The sequence below is a fragment of the Aegilops tauschii genome, chromosome 2 (assembly GCF_002575655.3).
Source record: "Aegilops tauschii subsp. strangulata cultivar AL8/78 chromosome 2, Aet v6.0, whole genome shotgun sequence".
Classification (NCBI taxonomy): domain Eukaryota; kingdom Viridiplantae; phylum Streptophyta; class Magnoliopsida; order Poales; family Poaceae; genus Aegilops; species Aegilops tauschii.
The window spans coordinates 98,831,983-98,848,078 of NC_053036.3; the positions used below are offsets into that span (position 1 = coordinate 98,831,983).

General features: G+C 46.0%; 1 pseudogene; it reads left to right on the plus strand.

Moving 5' to 3' along the window:
* The first annotated feature begins 939 nt into the window (after window positions 1-939).
* LOC109781429 (GDSL esterase/lipase At1g31550-like) lies at window positions 940-2,584 on the plus strand (annotated as a pseudogene).
* Window positions 2,585-16,096: the final 13,512 nt, after the last annotated feature.

Sequence of the window (16,096 nt, forward strand, 5' to 3'; positions counted from 1 at the left end):
ACACGCGAATGTTTGAAAGTTATTTTTATTACTATCATTATAATTTACGTACTTTTTACAAATACTAAAAAAACTAACAAGTGCAACATGGGCCGCACAGACAACAACCCATTTAAACCACATGAGCGTGTTCGTTTATAATATAGACTATCATTAATTATAGTTTTCACCCCCAAAAAAATATAGGCTATTATTATCTTTAGTTGACAAGAAAACATGAATGGTGTATTGGTACGGGTCGGCGTTAGCTATCTTGACTTCGTAAGTTTGAGACCAGGCGGGGACTGTTTTGTATCGTTTAATTTCCCTTTATTTTGACATGTGAGGCCCACTCGTCATGGAGACGTACATTAACGCTAATCAAAATACGTTGTGATGTGAGCGCATTATACATCTGTGGATTGGATTAGCATCGTATTTGCACGCTCGCTCCAAGTTTTAGAATCAGTTCGGCATATTTTTCAAGTTTATGCACTAAAGTGAACATTGATGGCAAATTTAAGCACCATGGTGATATTACCTCGTTTATAACCTTCAACAAGTATGTTTTTGCTCATATTCCGCAAAAAAAGAAAGAAAGAAGAGATGTGTCCTGCTTGCAGACATGCTAGTACCACCTGTATTAGTTTATAATCTTCAATAGGAAAACTGGTCACTGATGCCCAGTGGCAGATCAATCAGACCCGTACTTCATTACGCACAGTGAGCTACTGTCCCTCCCATCAACTACCAAACTGGCGCACGAATTGACGAGATCGCAATGGATGGATGCTCCCCATCGGTCGATCCCGTGGAGATCTCCATCACATCTGCACAAGTCAACGGCCGATTCGATCCTTCGAATCAAATCGAATATCTTCACGCCATTGCCACCCGTTGGCCAAGAGTTCCATTTTCTTGCAAGTAATTTAAACAGCTCGTGCAACACACCGACGCTTCGCACTCGTGCGCATACGCGTCGCCATGCCCGGTCCGATTTAGAAATGTTGGAGGCCGGAGACCCCGAGCAACAGTTGCCGCATCTGTCCATGTCTTCCGCCATCCATGATTGATGTGGGCACACGATACCTACCAGACCTACATCACATATAGTAGCCTCAGCTCCGAGCTCCGGCCGGCCAGAAGTCTCGAGTTTCTACCCGTCGGTGTCGATCTCATTCCCACCATGGCGGGGGTTGTGACGACGACTCTGCCTTTGCGGCTCGTGGTGGCCGTGCTTCTTGCGTTTTTGGCCACCACGGCGTCGGCGTCCGCGCCGGCCAAGTCAAACATGAGCAGCAGCAGCTCCTGCCGGCGTCTGTTCAGCTTCGGCGACTCGCTGATCGACACCGGCAACTTCATACACTACTCCAAGGCGCCGGGCTCCGTGTCGCGGTCGCCCTACGGCGAGACCTTCTTCGGCCGCCCCACCGGCCGCTGGTCCGACGGCCGCCTCATCGTCGACTTCATCGGTACTCCTTCACATGCATGCATGCATGCTTAATTAATCTGCACTTGTACTTTAACACGCATGACTGATGTGAGTGTGGGGTGTACGTGCATGCAGTGGAGAGGCTGGGGTTCCCGTACTGGCCGGCGTACCTGCAGGCGAAGTCGCGGGCGACGAAGGGCGACTTCCGCTACGGCGCCAACTTCGCAGTGGCGAGCGGCACGGCGCTCAACCAGCTCCTCTTCAGGAAGAAGCACCTCAACGTGGACCAGATCACCCCCTACTCCTTGGGCATCCAGATCGGGTGGTTCAAGAAAGTGCTGGCGGCGATCGCCTCCACCGACGAGCAGCGGCGGGAGATCATGGAGAGCTCGCTGTTCCTGGTGGGGGAGATCGGCGCCAACGACTACAACCACCCCTTCTTCCAGAACAGGACGCTCGGGTTCGTCCGGCCGCTGGTGCCCCGGGTGATCCGCTCCATCGCGCTCTCCGTGGAGGCCCTCATCAAGCTGGGAGCCAGGAACATCTACGTGCCGGGCATCTTCCCGATGGGCTGCGTCCCGCGGTACCTCTACTTCTACCGCGGCGGCGAGCCCGGCGACTACGACTCCGCCGGCTGCCTCCGGTGGCTCAACGGCCTCACCGCCGACAACAACCGCATGCTCAAGGGCAGGCTCCGCGAGCTCGGCCGCGCCCACCCCGGCGTGTCCATCACCTACGTGGACTACTACAACGAGGTGCTCAGCCTCATCACCAACCCGGCGGTGAACGGGGTCGCCGCGGGGACGGGCTGCACGCGTGCTGCGGCGGCGGTGGGCCGTACAACGCCAACCTCACCCTCCACTGCTCGGACCCGTGGGTGGTGCCGTGCCCGGACCCGGCCAAGTACGTGTCGTGGGACGGCCTGCACATGACGGAGGCGATGTACAAGATCATGGCCCGCGGGATGCTCGACGGCCCCTTTGCCAAGCCGTCCATCATGTCCAAATACAACCACAGCTAGCTACGCACTATACAGTACTACATCGTGTGCTGAATAATTCATTCGCTTGGGATTTTTCTCGGTTTATCACATTTTATTGCGAGCATCACATGGTGTGCTGAATAATTCTATTTCCGAATAAATCAAGACTATATAGTATAAAAAAGAACTATATTGTTACAATATTCTATTTCCAATAGTTTTTTTAAATACGGTACAGACGCATACGCTCATACATACGCACGGGAACGTCCCCTCCCATTGAGGGCACATCGCCGAAAGACATGGGATAAATTCATGAAAATACGAGCATTAATGTCAAGTCTAGGACTTGAAGAAATACCACTGTTCTCCTAACTATTAAACCACGGGTTGGTTCGCTGCTTGACCCAATAGCTAAATCCAATAAATCATGCCCATGTATGGCAAGAGGTGGAGGTGCAATCTTTAATCCAATCCCGAAAGGTGAGGTGACACGAGACTATTCATTCTCTTATATATACAACCTGGCAGCCATCGCAAATAACACAACAAATCGACTTAAGGTTTTTGTCTCCTCTCACTGTTTGAGCCGTCATCATAGTCTATTCCATCCCAAACATCGGCGTGCTCGCAAGTAGGAGAACGTGTCTATGAAACCTCTCGCTCCTGTGTCCTACATTAGAAGAGAAGAGGGAAAATTAGCTTTTAGGAAACTCTACGCGTGACTGCTCATATTTGTCACTGCGGATCATCTTCCTTCCAAGTCAGGTGGTGTCACGCATTGTTGCCTCGGCCATCCATTTCGTGTCATCAATACGTGCGTTGTATCTGATTTAATCTTTAATTAGGCTATTGTTGCAGAGAGAATATCCTATGAAAACCAAGTTTCAAAGAAAACTTCGTAGAAACCAAATTTAAAAGTTTCAAAAAAATTTGAGAAAAATACAGGATGTTAAGAGGGTGATGTTCAATTGGCATGAAAATTTTCAAGTTCAAACACATTACCATTTACGAGCTATGAAAAGAACAAATTCAGCAATGAATAGTGATGTGTACTGTTCGGCACTATTCAATGCTGATTTTGTTTTTTTGGTAGCTCGTAAATGCTAATGTGTTTGGACTTGGGAATTTCACATGGTAATAGAACATCACATTCTTAACGTCTCACATTTTTTTAAAGATTTTTTCGAAACTTTAAAACATCGTTTTCATGTGGTTTTCACCGGTTTCCACTAAAACTTGGTTTCCATGTGATACTTTCTCATTGTTGCATGTGTGATGCTATTGTTCATTCTATTTAGTGAATCTAGTATTTTTTAAATGTACTCCCTCCATCCCACAACATATGACGTTTTTGCAAACTCTCCCTCCTTCCTATAATATAAGACATTTTTGCAAAACGTCTTATATTGCGGGATGGAGGGAGTACATGCTAATTGGTCCCTTAACCATGGTTTATATTCTGAAATTAATCAAGAAATTGCCTAACTTTCTAATAATCCAAAAACCTAATAGTGGGCAATTTCCCGAGTTGCTGGTTTTGTCGATGCACTCCGACCAGATAAATTCACCGGTGTGCTCTTTAAGAGGTGGCAAGGTAAGACCACGTTCTGGTTTACCGGTTGTCAAAACTACTACCTCCATGAAGAAGAAAAATAACAAAGCTGACCTATAGTGCTTTACCTATGGAAAGCCCGACAACTTTTCGAGGAATTCTCAAAATTTGCAGACCGCAGAAGGTAAAGGGTTCCAAGACTATCAACGTTGTGGCCGCTAGCAATACTGATGTGTGTGGTATTTACCGATTATCCATCAGTATTTCAATCGTCATATTAGTGAATTTATACGAGTTGTAATGTTCACATGTGTTGACGTATCTATGTTCACTTCTTATCAAGTCGCCCGAGATTCTTTTGTCCTAATTGGGGATGGGCCACATCTTTGTTCGTGGTGTTGGCATGGTAGATTCGAAGCTTGCTTAGAGAGAGATTGTGCAGCTAAGGAACGTGGAGCATGTTTCTACTATGAACACGAATCTTGTTAGCAGCTCTCTTGTATGTAGAGATAGGTTTAAGGTAGTGTCAGAGTCGAAGAAAATAGTTGTGTCGAAGCATGGATAATTTATAGATAAAATCTTTGACTGCGGAGGCTTGTTCCGCTTTTATCTTTCGATTTTTGCAACAAGGCCACTCTGACACAACATCATGATTCGATCCAGACCACGCGTTGAGATTATTTTATTTCGGTAACCGTTGAACTATGTCCCACATGTAAGAGCAAGAGGAGGGTGAGTGAACTCACCACCAAGTTAAATTTTTAGAAATAGGAAAGATATATTAATCCAGATATACCTTTTAGCACCAAAACCAGGACAACTATTGCTTTTCCTCTCATGAAACACATTAACTGAGAACACACACTTATAGATGCAGACGAAGGCATGTTTCATGCATTGATCAAATGCACGCAGGCTAAGAGTTTTTGGAGGGAAGCAACGGAATGGTTGCATATCAAGCTTTTGGAACTCCATGTATGTAATGTACTTGTTCTAGAGATATTCTCTGTGATCCCGTGTGTGATGATCCGGACCGAGCTAAAATTGTCACAGTTATGTCGGCTATCTGGACACTGAGGAACAATACTACCAATGACAAGGTGAGTATGGAACAAGTTCAGTCAACGAAGATGATCAAAGAAGCACTCTCGATGCTGGAGCTTCCGGGAGAGTATGCAAACTTATTGCCAGGTCATGGGTGGAGACCACCGGATGCCGAGCAGATTAAAATCAATACTGATGTAGGTATATCATGTGAAATAAGGAAGCGTGTTAACCTACCGTAGTAGGCCGCTGGTTTCGTGTTATATAGGATCAGAAAGCCCTGATTGAGGCATATACAAGATATCGTTACAGACTTGGGTTACAAGAATATAAAGAGATAACAACGAATCTAAACAACTCTAGGCAGGGTCCGGTTTTGGTTTTATCCCAACCAAATCGAGTACAACCAGAATATCTAGAACTCTCTAGACTATTCCTAACAGCACCTCTCAATCACACCTTGGTCAAGGTGAGATTGCGCCTAAAGTTCTCCAAGTCTCTCTGAGGCAATGCCTTTGTAAAACCATCTGCAACTTGATCCTTAGAAGAAACAAACCTTATATCAAGTAGTTTATCAGTCACTCTTTCTCTGACAAAATGATAGTCAATTTCAATATGCTTAGTTCGAGCATGAAACACATGATTAGCTAACAAGTAGGTTGCACCACGATTATCACACCAAAGACAGGGAACTTCTCTTATAGGAACTTTAAGTTCCTTAAGAAGCAATTGCAACCAGATAAGTTCTGCAGTAGCATTGGCCACAGACTTGTATTCTGCCTCTGTACTTGACCTTGATACAGTGGGTTGTTTTCTTGCACTCCAAGATATAAGATTCGAACCAAAATACACTGCAAAACCACCTGTTGACCTTCTGTCATCAATATCACCTGCCCAATCTGCATCTGAGAATGCACTCAATAAGGTAGAAGATGACTTCCTATATGCTAAACCTGAGTTTATTGTGTGCTTGCCATATCTGAGAATTCTTTTAGCTACAGTCCAGTGAACTGTGGTTGGTGCATGCAAATATTGACATATTTTGTTTACTGAGAAGGAAATATCTGGCCTCATAAGAGTCAAATACTGTAATGCACTAACAATACTTCTATACCTCATACCATCTTTTGGTCCAAGTGGTTCTCCATCATAAGCTGACAATTTTTTAGTACTGGACAAGGGTGTAGGTGCTGCCTTACAATCTTTCATACCTACTTTAGTTAGAAGATCCAAAGCATATTTCTCTTGTGTTAGCACAATACCATCATTGATTTTGCTTACCGCTATTCCAAGAAAAAACTGCAGATCTCCTAAATCCTTTAATGTAAAAGCTGAACTCAAATCCTTCAACAGTGCTGACACTGCTTCCTGAGAGGAACTTGTCACAATAATATCATCAACATAAATGAGAACAAATATTGTCACTCTATATTTATTGAACATAAAGAGTGAAGTGTCAGCCTTGGAATGAATGAAACCAATAAAGGAAATATGCCCTAGAGGCAATAATAAAGTTATTATTTATATCCTTATTTCATGATAAATGTTTATTATTCATGCTAGAATTGCATTAACCGGAAACATAATATATGTGTGAATACATAGACAAACAGAGTGTCACTAGTATGCCTCTACTTGACGAGCTCGTTGATCAAAAATGGTTAAGTTTCCTAACCATAGACATGAGTTGTCATTTGATAAACGGGATCACATCATTAGGAGAATGATGTGATTGACTTGACCCATTCCGTTAGCTTAGCACTTGATCGTTTTAGTTTACTGCTATTGCTTTCTTCATGACTTATACATGTTCCTATGACTATGAGATTATGCAACTCCCGAATACCATAGGAACAGTTTGTGTGCTACCAAACGTCACAACGTAACTGGGTGATTATAAAGGTGCTCTACAGGTGTCTCCGATGGTACTTGTTGAGTTGGCATAGATCGAGATTATGATTTGTCACTCCGATTGTCGGAGAGGTATCTCTAGGCCCTCTCGGTAATGCACATCACTATAAGCCTTGCAAGCAATGTGACTAATGAGTTAGTTGCGGGATGATGCATTACGGAACGAGTAAAGAGACTTGCCGGTAACGAGATTGAACTAGGTACTGAGATACCGGCGATCGAATCTCGGGCAAGTAACATACCGATGACAAAGGGAACAACGTATGTTGTTATGCGTTTGACCGATAAAGATCTTCGTAGAATATGTGGGAGCCAATATGAGCATCCAGGTTCCGCTATTGGTTATTGACCGAAAACGTGTCTCGGTCATGTCTACATAGTTCTCGAACCCGTACGGTCCGCATGCTTAACGTTCGGTGACGATCGGTATTATGAGTTTATATGTTTTGATGTACTGAAGGTAGTTCGGAGTCCCAGATGAGATCGGGGACATGATGAGGAGTCTCTAAATGGTCGAGATGTAAAGATCGATATATTGGACGACTATATTCGGACATCGGAAAGGTTCCGAGTGATTCGGCTATTTTTCGGAGTACCGGGGAGTTACGGGAATACGGGAGTACATATGGGCCTTAGTGGGCTTTAGGGGAAAAAAGGGGAAGCCATGAGGGTTGGCCGCGCACCCCCCATGGGCCTAGTCCGAATTGGACTAGGGGAGGGGCTGCGCCCCCTCTTTCCTTCTCCTCCTCCTCTCCTGCCTTCCCCCTCCTAGTAGGACTAGGAAAGGAGGAATCCTACTCCTACTAGGAGGAGGATTCCTCCCCTCTTTGGCGCGCCTAGAGAGGCCGGCTGGCCTCCCCTTGCTCCTTTATATACGGGGGCAGGGGGCACCCTAGAACACACAAGTTGATTAGTTGATCTTTTAGCCATGTGCGGTGCCCCCCTCCACCATAATTCACCTCGGTCATATTGTACCGGTGCTTAGGCGAAGCCCTGCGTCGGTAGCATCATCATCACCGTCATCACGCCGTCGTGCTGACGGAACTCTCCCTCGAAGCTCTGCTGGATCATGAGTTCGAGCGACGTCATCAAGTTGTACGTGTGCTGAACTCGAAGGTGCCGTGCGTTCGGTACTTGTATCAGTCGGATCGTGAAGACGTACGACTACATCAACCGCGTTGTCATAACGCTTCCGCTTTCGGTCTACGAGGGTACATGGACAACACTCTCCTCTCTCATTGCTATGCATCACCATGATCTTGCGTGTGCGTAGGAATTTTTTTGAAATTACTACGTTCCCCAACAGTGGTATCAGAGCCAGGTTTATGCGTAGATTTTATATCCACGAGTAGAACACAAGTGAGTTGTGGGCGATAATAGTCATACTGCTTACCAGCATGTCATACTTTTATTCGGCGGTATTGTTGGATGAAGCGGCCCGAACCAACATTACGCGTAAGCTTACGCGAGACTGGTTCTACCGACGTGCTTCGCACACAGGTGGCTGGCGGGTGTCAGTTTCTCTAACTTTAGTTGAATCGAGTGTGGCTATGCCCGGTCCTTGTTGAAGGTTACAACAGCACATACTTGACGAAAAATCGTCGTGGTTTTGATGCGTAGGTAAGAGCGGTTCTTGCTCAGCCCCTAGCAGGCACGAAAAACTTGCAACAACAAAGTAGAGGACGTCTACTTGTTTTTGCAGGGCATGTTGTGATGTGATATGGTCAAGACATGATGCTAAATTGTATTGTATGAGATGATCATGTTTTGTAAACAGAGTTATCGGCAACTCCTCGATCAACGAGTTAGGGTTGTGCTAATCCCTCACTCTTTTGATCATATCATCTTGCCCTGAAAAGCAAGATTGCTCCCGAGCTTATTAACATATCGGTGGTTCGTGATTTTCTGAATATCTTCTCGGAAGTATCACCATATCGTCACCTGACCGCTATGTTGAGTTCGTGATCAAGTTGGTTTATTCCTGTAAACCACCCTTTCTCCAAGAATCCGTGTTGGATACGCCTGAGCTAGTTGGTTAAGCTATACATCAACTTGGAGAGCTGGAAGATAAAAGCTTGTCCGACTTAGTTCATTTTAAGGGATATCTTGTGTGTGTTGAAGAAGGATGGTATTTCCATCGATTGACCTCGTGATCAGCTAATGGACATATCATCTTATCCAATTCTTGATTTGAGTATGGGCTATCATCAAATCAAATCAGAACCAACGATATTCATAATGTTGTCTTACTCGCGGTTGTTCCTCGAGCATACACCATTACATCCTTTGGGTCTGACCAATACTATCGCCTTCACATAGCTTTTGGAATTCCACCTATATGGAAGCCTGGATGGATTGTTGTTGAGCCCATTGACAACAATTTCACCTTGTCCATGATTCATGTTGAACATCTAAGTTAGTATTTGGAACTTTGTAAGCATTGCCTTCATGTTCCGCTCATGAGGTTTACGTTTGGATGAAAGGAGTGACTTCCCCTAATTCACGTGCATTTAATGCAAGTTGCCGCCGTGGATCCGAGAAAATTAGTTTTGCTTCCTCTGGAATCGTCCCTAATTAGTCACGCATGTGCGAAGTACTCTATGGTTTGATAGGTTGGCCGCCTCCATTCTATATGTGTTTCCTAGCACACCAAGCCACTGATTGATTTGTTCAAGGAGAAGAAGTTCCTTCTTAAGAGCTAGACTTATGTAAGGATTTCGATATCCTCGATGATGGTTCCCCACCTGAACTCGGTAGTGTTTTATTATAAGACTACTACGTGGTCATGCTTGTCTTGGATAGCATGTTCACAGGTTTGTAGCAGAACCAGCTCATGTTTTGGAGTTTGCTATCGTAGTTCATTCCCCGAGAATCTCGCAACGTCATCTCGTCGATTTGTGTTGCAAACTTTCATTTTTCTTTCTAGGCTCGATGAGTCTGGATTATTTTGACACCAACCAAATCTGAATCTCACGCAGATATGATGGTTGGAACGTCTCCCAAGAACTATAATAATGGTCTCACCGTAATCGGTAAAGTGGATGTCGTGGCTGACACACTCAGCCGGAAGACCTATTATTGTAGCATCTTGATTGAAGAAGTTGGCCACCTCCCCATAAGGATTTCATAGGATTTACTCCGTAGTTATTCCTTATGGATTCTTGAGCTTCCAAAGTCTGACCTGTTACGTGATGTTCTAGATACCAAACCATTTCAATGAAGGGGGTACGCTAGCACATCAAGGAGAACATTAGAAGCGGAGTGCTAAATGTCTCTCAGTTGATCATCCAGATTTTGTCCTCTTGGCCTCGCTAAGGTGAAATCTGAGAAACTGTTATCTTCCTTTGCATCTGCATTCTCCACCGGTATTCATCATGGTAGTATGTTGTGTTGCCAGGATCCTTGACACGGATATTGGTAAAACCTTGATGAATAAGGAAATGCTCAAGTTCTTGAGAGCACGCGCAAGCACTAGGTGCTATCATAGGCACTATCTGGGATTGCTCCCAGATTCCTCGATTATGGTCTAGCCTTTCAAACAGTGGATTCACCCTCTATTGTTGGGTTTCCCCCCAGTTACTAGAATCATTCCCAGCATTTGCATTTTGTTCCCAGCTTGCACCGCCATTGTGCCACTCTACCTTGGATTTCATCCATTTCCGATGATAAGCAAAATCTTCCATTGCGTTGTTTTCAACAAGGCAATCCACATCATCCATACTAGTCCGGGTATGTCATTCATCCGGACTCCTTCAAATGATCGATTATGATTTGCCTTAAGCTGGTATAAAGAGTTTCAATGATCTCTGAATCAAAGATAATTCTTTTTGCCACTTAAGGGAATATTTCCATGGGTCACCTCCTCTAAGATGTCTCGTTATGGTATCATGGCAACTCAACTCCTCGCTACGTTGACAACCGTTCACCACCCTCTTAAGTGTGGAATTGTTGTCTACCTAGTGAACCCTCGTCATCTGTTTCACCCCATCCCTTTTGATGTGTGTTTCGTGTCCCAGCTCGAGAGATGTCCTATGTCTTACTCCGTGAGTTGATCCTGAGTTGCTTGATCTCCGAGAAGATCGATTCTTTTAGAGTTTTCTCTATCCTCTCATTGTCATGTTAGTTGAAGTTCTGAGAGCAAGACATCGAGACAATCATGGTGATCGAATCAACATCTTCAAGAGGTGCAATCCGGACCGTGTTAGCTTTGTGTCCCCTTTGTCTTCTTACCTCCCGTCTTGAATCTCGGGACGAGATTCTTGTTTAGTGGGGGTGAGTTGTCACATCCCTAGCTTCTGGCATTGCACTAGGATAGCTTCATGTGTGCATCATGTCTAATTTTTTTCTTAAACTTGAAATGGGGACTAACAAACCCCAACACCCCCTTTGGAATACTAGGTTCCAACAATTGGAATTTCAATGAACCCAAAATGCCTTCATAAATGTTCACCATCTTTGGTCCTGGCTAAATCCTCTGCCAAAAATGGTTTCATATTTTTGGAGGCTATTCTGGATTTTTGCACCAAGCCATAGGTATTTGCATTTGGGCAATTTAAATCCTATAAATGTTTTAAAATGCCCAAATAATCTTGAAGGTATTTTTAGGCTGTTGAGAATATTTTCAAATGTGCCTCTGAATATTTTCAGGTTTTTCCTAAATGGAATAGTTTTTCTACTATTTCAAAACACAGAACAGAAACAAATAAAAAGAAAAACAGAAAGCAGAGATAGAGGGTTTTACCTGGCGCTCACCTGGCCTGACCCAGCACGGCCCAGCCCACTAGCCTGTGACAGCCGTCGTTGTCCTCCCGCCAGTCAGACAGGGCGCGTGCCCGGCGCGCGCAGCCACACGCCGGCCACCTCCTCCCTGCCTGTCTGCCTCCACCTTCCCCTGGACGTCTCTCGCAGCGCCACGCCACCCCCTGGAACTCTCTCACTCTCTCGCATCCGCAGTCTCTCCCTCCTCTGTTCCCTCTCTCTCACCACCGAACACGCCGTCGCCGCCGCTTGCTACTGCCGCGGCCACCGCCACTGCCTCGCCTCACCAACGTGTACAAGGGGTCCGCCAAGACGTCCTCGACCTACTCGCCAAGTCAAGCATCGTCGGACGCCCTGCATCGCCGGCTACCTCGTCGTCTTCTTCCTTCGGCCGCCAAGATCGCCGACGACCTTGCGCCCTCTACGACACCTCCCCGAGCCCGCTGAGCCTCTCCTCGCATCCGCCGTGAGCTCCTCCCCCTAACCCCCCTTTCCTTTGCTTCGTTTGCATGCCGTAGCCGCCATCTCGCCTGTGACCGAACGCGCCGCCGTCTGCGCTCGTCGCCGGTGACGCTCTGGTGACCATTTGGTCCCGGGCGTGCATTCCACATGCTCACCGCCACGCGTAGAGACCCCCTAGCGCATCGCTGCGTTCGTTTGCGCACCGCAGCACCAATCCCGCGCTCACCCGAACGCCTGCGCCGCCCCGAGCTCGTTTCCGGCGAGCTCCAGCCGTCCCCGCTGCCGCCACATGCCACGCTGGATGCGGGTGAGCTCAAGCTCCCCGTAGATGGCCTAGGCCGCCCGTTTGGTCACCGGAGACACAAATCTAAGGCTCGCCGCCGTGTCTGGACTCGCCGGAGGCTAAACGCCGGTGACCGCCGACCCGTTGACCGGCGTGGGATGACCCCACTGCCCGGTCTGACTTCCCCCTCTCTCTCACTGACTTGCGGGCCCCGCCCGACTAATTACTCTAGCTAGCACTAATTAACTAATTAGGTTAGTTACTAGAGTCACTGACTAGTGGGCCCATGCCCCTGCTAATTTAGGTTAAGTGCTAATTAAGCATAATTAGCCCTGTTAATACTGACATGTGGGACCAGGGCCTTAACTAGTCTAGTTTAGTATTAATTTAGAGCTAATTAACTCAGGTTAATTAGTTAGACACTAACATGTGGGTCCGAGCCATCAGGTTTGACCTGGGCTGGCGCCTTTGACCTGCTGACGTCATGCTGACGCAGATAACCTTTTCTGGATTTATTTTTAATTCAGGAAATTTCAGAAAATATCCAAAACTTCTAAAATTCATATAAAAACAACCGTAGCTCAGAATGAAATAAGTTATATATGAAATATTATCAGAAAAATCCAATCTATCCATCTGTACTAGTTTCATGCATGTTAAAGCAACTTAACCTTGCTGTTTAGTGCAAAACATGATAAGGCACTATTTAAATTCATAAGTTGAGTTTGGGATTGAACTTTTGGTTCAAAATGGCTCAAACCCATCTAGTTGTAGTTGCATTAGCCCAACACACTCATTCTGCCATGTCATGATCATGCATCATATTATGCATTGCATTGATTGTGTTTCTTGTTCGTTTGTCGGTGCTTGTCCCCTCTCAGTAGACGTGTACCGGCGAAGTGATCGATGACACTTATGAAGAACTATGCTATCTTCAGAAGTGCCAGGCAAGCAAAACCCCCTTGTTTTATTCCGATACAATCCCACTCTCTCGCTCCTGCTCTCTTTTATTGCATTAGGACAACAACGATTCATCTGTTACTTGCTGCGGTAGTTGAACCCCTTATCCTCTGCATGACCTGTCATTGCCACAGTAAATAGATGAAACCCACTAGCATGAGTAGGAGTTGTTTGAGCCCTGATGTGTCTACTCATTCATGCTTGTTTGTCGTGCCTTCTATTGCTTAGAGTTGTGTCAGGTCTGATTCATCGAGGATGAATCGGAGGTGTGTGAACATGTCCTACTGTTGAGAGCTAAGTGTGTGAACACGATTTGGTAAAGGTATCGGTGAGAGGCCATGTAGGAGTACATGGTGGGTTGTCTCATTGAAGCTGTCCTCAGGAACTGAGTTACGTGTTTGTGATCCATGAAACAGCTACTACCATGCATTGGGCCCTGAAATATGACCCCGCTCGACTTCTTAATCACCCTTGTCCTCTGTCCAGGAGTTGCAAGTAGTTTCTGGTGTTTGTAGTATGCTGGAGGCCGTGCGCAGCGCTGACCGGAGGGGTGGGCTGTGATGCGGTAGGCACGTGGCCGGGTATGTCGGGCGCCCGTTTGGTGTCGCGGAACCCAATAGACATCGTTCGGGGCCGTATGTGGAAACCTCGGCCGGAATCCCTGCGGATGGAACCTGAATAGGTGATAAACCTGGACTAGAGACTTGAGTGCTTAGGTAGGTCGTGGTCTACACCCACGTCGGCTTTCGCTTGAAGTCTGCCGAGCACATGTCGTGTGCAGACGCTAAGTGGTGGAAACATGTATGAAGAAGTACACCCCTGCAGGGTTAACATCATCTATTTGAATAGCCGTGTCCGTGGTAAAGGACTTCTGGGTTGCCTATACAGTTCATAGACAAGTGAAAGTGGATACTCTAAAATACGCAAGATAAGCGTGAGTGTTATGGATGGCGTTCTCGTAGGGAGACGGAAGCGGATCCATAGTGGAGTATTGGTTGGTGAATATGTGGACTCGTGTACGCCACCTCAACAGAGTTACATTGCAGTCGTAGTTCAAGATAGCCACCGAGTCAAAGCTGGCTTGCTGCAGTTAAAGCCCACCATCCCCTTGTTGATGCTGATGCATATGTAGTTAGTTCTGATGTAAGTCTTGCTGGGTACATTTGTACTCACGTTTTCCTATTTTATGTTTTTGTAGAGAGACTTCAGTCTCACTAGTAGTTCCGTGTGGACTTCGACGTTTAGCTTGTTACCTCAGCTACGATCTTGTGCCCTCGGCAGGATCTGATAGATAGTCAGGCTTCTCAGCCTTTTTCATTTGTAGATGTCTGTACTCAGACATGTTAAGCTTCCGCATGTGCTTTGACTTGTATGCTCTGAATGCTAGGTCGAGAGACCCATGTTTGTAATATCTCGCTCCTCGGAGCCTATTGAATAAAATACTTGAGTTGTAGAGTCGTGTTGTGATGCCATGTTGTATTTGCACATATCGAGCATATTGTGTGTATGTTATTGAAATGCTTGGTATGTGTGGGATCTGACTATCTAGTTGTTTATCCTTGGTAGCCTCTCTTACCGGGAAATGTCTCCTAGTGCTTCCACTGAGCCTTGGTAGCTTGCTACTGCTCCGGAACACTTAAGCTGGCCGGCATGTGTCCTTCTTCGTTCCTGTGTCTGTCCCTTCGGGGAAATGTCACGCGGTGTCTGCCGGAGTCCTGTTAGCCTGCTACAGCCTGGTTTACCGGTGTCCTGCTAGCCCAGCTGCAATAGCCCAGATTCACTCGCCGATGACCGACACGTTCGTTGCTGGGTCATGTATGCCTGTCCCTGTAAGTTAGTGCCACTTTGGGTTCATGACTAGCCATGTCAGCCCGGGCTCCTTGTCATATGGATGCTAGCGACACTATCATATACGTGTGCCAAAAGGCGCAAACGGCCCCGGGCAAGGTAAGGCGACACCCGTGGAATACCGTGCGTGAGGCCGCAAAGTGATATGAGGTGTTACATGCTAGATCGGTGTGGCTTTGAGTCGGGGTCCTGCCAGTTTTGGTATCAGAGCCTGACTGCCTGTAGGATTACCAAGCCAAACTGGTCGAAGTTGAGTCTAGAAATTCTTTAGTTATATAAGGGAATTGATTGTGGGATGGAACGTAAGGCTCTTTTTACTCCTTTACCTCATGCCCTTCTGATCTGAGTCATCTTACCTTCCTACGGGGTTAAGGAACTAGGCTTTCTCCTCTTTCTATCAGGATCACGTGTTACTAATCCGTAGACTTATAGAATTGTTGGATATAAGCCTCAGTTCAGTTCGTACTATATCCGTGTGTTGATAGATGATCTCGAAACCTTGATATTATGATGATCGAGTGGTTATGCCACCATTTTGCAGGATGTCTCAAATCTTTTTGAGCATTTACAACCGTTATGCTATCCGAGTCGTCCCAGGTTTCTAAACAATCTTATGCATTTGCAAATTCCTTCTTACCGTTCTGAAGTTCCTTTGTGCCAGTTCAACCACACTAACTAGTGTGTTGAGGTACTTCATTGCCTCGGCATTTGTGTTGGAGCTATTATTATGACCCTAGGTGTCTAGAGTATCACCTAGTAACCTAGCCATGTTTTGTGTTACCAGTGTGATGATTCTGGCCATTATTCCCGAAAGCATCCCGTGATGCCACTTAGTAGTAGGTATTCTACTCCTTTGGTTTTGAACCCGAGATTCACCCTACT